We start from the raw sequence: 8,338 nt of genomic DNA, 5'->3' as shown, positions 1-8,338 counted from the left end.
TCCATTACAGGCAGATTCTTTATCATCTGAGCCACCAGGGAAGCCAGTACAGAAAGACAGCTACTGATCTTGCACAGTTCACATTCTTACTCCTGATTATCAGCAGGGACTTTAAGAAAGTTGTGGTACATATACACAATGGAGTATTACTCAGCCATTAAAAAGAATACATTTGAATCAGTTCTAATGAGGTGGATAAAACTGGAGCCTATTATACAGAGTGAAGTAAGCCAGAAAGAAAAACACCAATACAGTATACTAATGCATATATATGGAATTTAGAATGATGGTAACAATAACCCTGTATGCGAGACAGCAAAAGAGACACTGATGTATAAACAGTCTTTTGGACTCTGTGGGAGATGGAGAGGGTGGGATGATTTGGGAGAATGGCATTGAAACATGTATAATATCATATATGAAACGAGTCGCCAGTCCAGGTTCGATGCACGATACTGGATGCTTGGGGCTGGTGCACTGGGATGACCCAGAGGGATGGTATGGGGAGGGAGGAGGGAGGAGGGTTCAGAATGGGGAACACGTATATACCTGTGGTGGATTCATGTTAATATATGGCAGAACCAATACAATATTGTAAAGTTAAATAATAAAATAAAAAAAAATAAAAAAAAAAGAAAGTTGAATCAGGGAAGATTCTTCTGCCAGGAAGACAGACCAGACCAAAAGCCTCAGAAAACTCTTGTAAAGTATATGTATTGATAGCTGTGTCTCTGCCTTCATGTATTTGTTCAGTAGCAACAATAAAGACAGAAACCACAGCTGGAAGTACAGCATATATGCAGTTTTTTTTTTTCTGAGAAAATGCATGAGCTGCAATCTTCCAGAAGCAAATTAATTCCAATTCATTTGAATGTTGTTTTCCATATCATCTCTTTGAATCCCCAAACTGCTCAAAAAGTATTAGAGTTCCTTCCAACAATACTTCTAAATGTTCTTTGAAGTTTCTAGAAATTCTGGTGAAATGGTATTAAAAAGCAGTGTTTCAATTCATGTAGTGGGGGTGTGCCTTGTGCTAAGCTGCTTCAGTCCTATCTGACTCCATGTGACCCTATGAATTGTAGCCTGCCAGGCCGCATGTCCATGGAATTCTCCAGGCAAGAACATTGAGCTGTTGCCATGTCCTCCTCCAGGGGATCTTCCATACCTAGGGATTGAACCCACCTCTCTTACGTCTGCTACATTGGCAGGCAGGTTCTTTACCACCAGCACCACCTGGGAAGCCCCATGTAGCAGGTGCTTAATGATAAATCTCAGCTACAATTTAAATCCTGAAATATGTTATTCGGTTTTAGGTGGCTTTGCTTGTTGTATCAAAATATGGGTGATCATTTTAATATTAACACCAGGCTACAGAAATAGGGCTCCAAATTGGAAAGCTGGAAAGCAGTTATTTTTGGTCTAGGAATAACGTAAGCAGAAAAGCTAGGACTTTAATTTTACCTCTTATAAAAATTATCATTCTAAAATGAAAGTTTATCAGTTTTCCAAATTGTTCTCCCTACTCTTCTGCCTTCAACTTCCGAAGTTGCAAGTACTACTGAAAAAAGTAGTACTTGCTGTTATCTTTGGAATGATTTAGAAATGACTGTTATGTTGTTGCTGTTATTAAACCTGTATTTGTATAAATATGACAAAGTCTTATTCCATCAAAAAAGTCATAATTTAAATTAGTCTTCACACATTTTAATGTTGTTCTGCATTGTTCTTAATGAAGGTCGGACCTGTGAGATCATATGCTATTACTGGCTGAATTCTAGCTGTTTTGTATGCATTATACATTTTACAAGAATTCAGCTTCAGAAGAAGCAATTCATTTACATAGAAAATGCTTTGCTATAAGCAAACCAAAGCATGCCTGTATCCAAATATAGAAACATGTTGGTAGATCCATAGTTTTACAATGCGGAGAATACACATATACACACACAGACACACGTAGCACATGCACATGTATTCTCTTGGGCTCAGATGATGAAGATAAAATGCATCTTCTGCTTGAGAGCATTTGACTTCCTCTCATTTACACTTGATATTTTGTTCACTTGTTATATTTATTTTTTGTATGTTTCATAGTTCATTTATCATTTAATTAATAAACACTTAATGAGAATACCATATTTACCACTCTATACATGTTTTCTCATTTAAGAATCCCCCAAAAAGTTAAAGATAAGTTTTTTCACTTATGAAGAGACTGAGGTCTTAGTCTCAGCAAGTTTTTAAATGACAAACCTATTTTAAAATATATCCCCATGCTGTGAACCAATATTCTGTACTTTCTGCCCTACAACGAAGGGGGTAGGGTGGGTGGAATGAAATTTTGTTGCCTTTTCTGAACTTAAATAATCAGAAATTATGTACATGGTTACCAGCATTATTATGCTTTATTTAAATCTCATATCACTTTGGGGGGCATATGAAGAAGCATGCTGTGAATAATGTTAAAGTTTTATGGTGAAACTCTTAAGCTGTAGTGAATTATTTTTATTTAGATTATATTTTAACATGTTGAAGAAATCTGACAGTTGAGCAATTTTCCAATTAATCTAATCAATACACAAGCACATCTGTAAAGAAACATTAGAATCATTCAAAGTTAGAACTGATATGGATAATTGATTTAACTTTTCATTTTAACCCTTGAAAGCAGCCTAAATCAGAGTGGAATTTATAAATTGATTACTCTTTGAATGAGTACAAATACCTAAGGCTAGGTCTTATATTTCATTCCATAGCTTTCTCACAGCTCCTTAAATGTGTTGTCTTTCTTGATTCATTTTGATTTTCAAACCTGAGCTTGATTTACTTTAATGTGTTTGTCAAAGAGCATGGAAAGGAGAAATAGTTTTCTTATAACTTTTATTCATTATGGCCAATTGAAACTAAATAGTCAGTCAATTGTTACCTGATCCATGACCACCAACATTGATTGGCTTCTATCTTTTCAAAAGACAGAGGCAGAAAAGAAATGTCTAAAATGTTTAGATTAGATGGCTTTCTATTTCTTTACTCAGCCTGGACACATATGCCTTTGTGACTCTGGGAGAGGTGACAGTCATTAATTCTGTTCAGTTCAGTCGCTCAGTTGTGTCCTACTCTTTGAGATCCCATGGACTGCAGTATGCCAGGCCTCCCTGTCCATCACCAGCTTCCATTCCAGAGTTTACTCAAACTCATATCGAACAAGTTGGTGATGTGATCCAACCATCTCATCCTCGTCCCCTTCTCCTCCTGCCATCAATCTTTCCCAGGTTCAGGGTCTTCTCAAATGAGTCAGTTCTTCGCATCAGGTGGCCAAAGTATTGGAGTTTCAGCTTCAGTATCAGTCCTTCCAATGCATATTCAGGACTGATTTCCTTTATGGTGGACTGGTTGGATCTCCTTGCAATCCAAGGGACTCAAGAGTCTTCTCCAATACCACAGTTCAAATGCATCAATTTTCCAGTGCTCAGCTTTCTTTATAGTCCAACTCTCACATCCATACATGACTACTGGAAAAACCATAGCTTTGACTACATGGACTTTTGTTGGCAAAGTAATGTCTTTGTTTTTTAATATGTTGTCTTGGTTGATCATAACTTTTCTTCCAAGGAGCAAGTGTCTTTTAATTTCATGGCCGTAGTCACCATCTGCAGTAACTTTGGAGCCCCCCAGAATAAAGTCATTAATAGTGAAAAGCTTATTCAGGAATTATGCATGGAAAGATGGAAGTTACATTTAATGGAGAAAATTATAGATACTATTAGTAGTGTATTCTCTGCAATTAGTATACTCTTGTCTCTCCCTTAATTAAAACATATTAAAGTATCTGCGACAGAGGAGATAAATTGAAAATACTGTTTCTGAGAAAGAACAGCCAGAGAGGATGGATTACGTATACTCTGCCCCCAGTTTTGCCTCAGATTTGAGGAGCCACAAGTCCTGAGAAGCAAGAGCAGACTGACAAAAAGTAGGCGAGGAAGACACAAACCTCTTCTTTGAAGTTTTGGAACAGGACTGAATAGTTGTAATGTGGTACACACATTTTAATCAGCTAATCTACGACTCTTACACAGCCAGTACAGGAAATTAAGAGAAACAAATGGGATCTAGATTCAGGGTTTTGTTTTTAACTTAATTTTGGGCAACACATGAATGGGCAAACCCTGAAGAGATAGTGAGGATTTTGAAGACATTTCTTATCTTCTGATACCCAGGATTCCCATAAGCCTGAGTTCATGTTGGGCTTAACTGCTGTTCTTTTTCAAAGAAAATCAACCCAGAAAGAGATTCACATCATACTCTAATTTTGTCAACTAACAATGACAGTAAGTATGTGCTCTAAACACATTAAAATTGCTTTTTTGTCTTTAGAAATTAGTCCTGGAAATTATACCTGTAGTTCTCTGGTATCAGATGAAGAGGATCTATCATCCTCATTTCATTTATCCATTGTTTCACAACTTTTTTTGGAAACTCTCCCCTGCAGGGTAGTTCTTAAAAAAATACTCATTCATTCCAAACAGGGAGATCATAACTAAATTTACGTGCATTGTTGAAATAGTATACCTCTATCCCCAATCTAGGTGAAACGAATCACCTTTAGTTCAACAGTTTTATTTTTGATCTTGCCAGATTTATCACCTGGACAGTGAATTACCAGGTGCACGTGGAGGACATGAATGACACATTCATATAATTTCTTTTTCTCTGGCAATCCAAACTACAAAAAAATGTAATTCTGATTGCTCTTCAGTTTGCAGCTATACCAGAATTTATTACTGGAACTCTGACTTCCAGTATCATGCCACTGACAGGCCTGGAGGTGAGATCCTTTCCCAGTTCTTTGAAATGCTCTGACAGAATTCATCTTCTTGTTTTATGTCCACAACCCCCTTTTGTGGTCACTTATTTCATCTCACTTCTGAATATTTCATTGTAAAACGAATGGAAATACGTGTGCTTTTAGCCTTATCTAGTCAAGTGTTCTCTGGCTACTTGCTTTGCAATAAAGCAGGCAGTAATGCACTCACTGGCAATAGAGAGGAGTGTTTCCTTTCTTTTTGTGTCATAACTTCTGCTTATTTCTGCAAATAATAAATGATCACTTTGCCTCACGTTCTGTTTTATTAATAATTTTGTTTTATAAAAACACATATGTATAGATAGTGGGTATTAAATATGTATATATTCAGAAATAAAATTATATTTGTAAGAGTAAAGTCAGATATCATTTTACATGCATTAGGGAAGGTTCTATTGGGAAGTATTCTCATGTTTTCATATTTCTTGTCTCTGCAAGGGAGGTAGATAGAGGTCACATATGGTGATTATAAGCATGTGCTTTCTCTGAATTTTATTCCTGTCTCTGTCACTTAATTTGCTGTGTAACCTTGAGCAAGTTATTTCAATCTTCTGTCTCTCAATGCTTTCATCTGTAAAAGTGAGGAAACCAGCAATATACAAAGGTTAGCATTAAGAGCAAATTAAGGAATTAAAGCAACTGAAGATAGTCCTTGACACTTATTAAGTATTAAAGTTAGATATTATACCTGTAGTATTGATAAGGTTTCAACAAATAAATGTATCTGAAAAGTGGCTTTATAGCTTGATGTTACGGAAAGAATGGTACTATTCATGAAGAGTATGGTTTTTTTCACTCTTGTTTTTTTTCTGGCAGGTAGAACAGTGCTTGGACATAAAATTGGTATTCAACATAATATTTTGTGATAGACTGAATTAAAGAATGAGTGAATGAATGATTATCTGAAGGAGAGAGTGTATATACATATAAATTATGTTTAGAATATATGGATAATTTATATATTTTATGAAAGATAAAGTCATTAGTATAGTTATTAATTATACTATATATATAGGGAAGCCTGACATGCTGCAATCTATGGGGTTGCAAAGAATTAGATACAACTGAGTGACTGAAATGAGCTGATAGTTATTGATTAGCTATTTTGAAAACAGGCAATTTTGAGCATAGAAAATATAAGGAGAGACAACTAAGTGTTGGTTAAGAAATCCATACACCTAGCAGGACTTTCAGTCAGTTCAGTTCAATCACTCAGTCGTGTCCGACGTTTTGCGACCCCATGGACTGCAGCATGCCAGGCCTCCCTGTCCATCACCAACTCCTGGAGTTTACTCAGACTCATGTCCATTGAGTTGGTGATGCCATCCAATCATCTCATCCTCTTTCATCCTCTTCTCCTCCCACCTTCAATCTTTCCCAGCATCAGGGTCTTTTCAAATGAGTCAGTTCTTCGGATCAGGTGGCCAAAGTATTGGAGTTTCAGCTTCAGCATCAGTCCTTTCAATGAATGTTCAGGACTGATTTCCTTTAGGATGGACTAGTTGGATCTCCTTGCAGTCCAAGGGACTCTCAAGAGTCTTCTCCAACACCACAGTTCAAAAGTATCAATTCTTCAGCATTCAGCTTTCTTTTTAGTCCAACTCTCACATCCATACATGACCACTGGAAAAACCATAGCCTTGACTAGATGGACCTTTATTGGTAAAGTAATGTCTCTGCTTGTTAACATTCTGTCTAGGTTGGTCATAATTTTTCCTAAAGGAGGACTTTAGGATCTGATATACTGTGGGACAGACCATGAACTCCTTATTGCCAAATTCAGACTTACATTGAAGAAAGTAGGGAAAACCACTAGACCATTCAGGTATGACCTAAATCAAATCCCTTATGATTATACAGTGGAAGTGAGAAATAGATTTAAGGGCCTAGATCTGATAGATAGAGTGCCTGATGAACTATGGACTGAGGTTCGTGACATTGTACAGGAGACAGGGATCAAGACCATCCCCATAGAAAAGAAATGCAAAAAAGCAAAATGGCTGTCTGGGGAGGCCTTACAAATAGCTGTGAAAAGAAGAGAAGCGAAAAGCAAAGGAGAAAAGGAAAGATATAAGCATCTGAATGCAGAGTTCCAAAGAATAGCAAGAAGAGATAAGAAAGCCATCGTCAGCAATCAATGCAAAGAAATAGAGGAAAACAACAAAATGGGAAAGACTAGGGATCTCTTCAAGAAAATCAGAGATACCAAAGGAACATTTCATGCAAAGATGGGCTCGCTAAAGGACAGAAATGGTATGGACCTAACAGAAGCAGAAGATATTAAGAAGAGGTGGCAAGAATACACAGAAGAACTGTACAAAAAGATCTTAACAACCCAGATAATCACGATGGTGTGAGCACTGACCTAGAGCCAGACATCCTGGAATGTGAAGTCAAGTGGGCCTTAGAAAGTATCACTATGAACAAAGCTAGTGGAGGTGATGGAATTCCAGTTGAGCTATTCCAAATCCTGAAAGATGATGCTGTGAAAGTGCTGCACTCAATATGCCAGCAAATTTGGAAAACTCACCAGTGGCCACAGGACTGGAAAAGGTCAGTTTTCCTTCCAATCCCAAAGAAAGGCAATGCCAAAAATGCTCAAATTACCGCACAATTGCACTCATCTCACACGCTAGGAAAGTAATGCTCAAAATTCTCCAAGCCAGGCTTCAGCAATATGTGAACCATGAACTTCCTGATGTTCAAGCTGGTTTTAGAAAAGGCAGAGGAACCAGAGATCAAATTGCCAACATCCGCTGGATCATGGAAAAAGCAACAGAGTTCCAGAAAAGCATCTATTTCTGCTTTATTGACTATGCCAAAGCCTTTGACTGTTTGTATCACAATAAACTGTGGAAAATTATGAAAGAGATGGGAATACCAGACCACCACCTGATCTGCCTCTTGAGAAATCTGTATGCAGGTCAGGAAGCAACAGTTAGAACTGGACATGGAACAACAGACTGGTTCCAAATAGGAAAAGCAGTATATCAAGGCTGTATATTGTCACCCTGTTTATTTAACTTATATGCAGAGTAAATCATGAGAAACGCTGGACTGGACGAAACACAAGCTGGAAGCAAGATTGCCAGGAGAAATATCAATAACCTCAGATATGCAGATGACACCACCCTTATGGCAGAAAGTGAAGAGGATTTAAAAAGCCTCTTGACGGAAGTGAAAGAGGAGAGTGAAAAAATTGGCTTAAAGCTCAACATTCAGAAAACGAAGATCATGGCATCCGGTCCCATCACTGCATGGGAAATAGATGGGGAAACAGTGAAAACAGTGTCAGACTTTATTTTTCTGGGCTCCAAAATCACTACAGATGGTGACTGCAACCATGAAATTAAAAGACTCTTACTCCTTGGAAGGAAAGTTATGACCATCCTAGATAGCATATTTAAAAGCAGAGACATTACTTTGCCAACAAAGGTTCATCTGGTCAAGGCTATGGTTTTTCCTGTGGTCATG

Source organism: Bison bison, unplaced genomic scaffold (assembly GCF_000754665.1).
Source record: "Bison bison bison isolate TAMUID 2011002044 unplaced genomic scaffold, Bison_UMD1.0 scf7180017864465, whole genome shotgun sequence".
In the NCBI taxonomy this organism is placed as follows: Eukaryota; Metazoa; Chordata; class Mammalia; order Artiodactyla; family Bovidae; genus Bison; species Bison bison.
Note: the sequence above shows the minus strand (reverse complement) of the source record.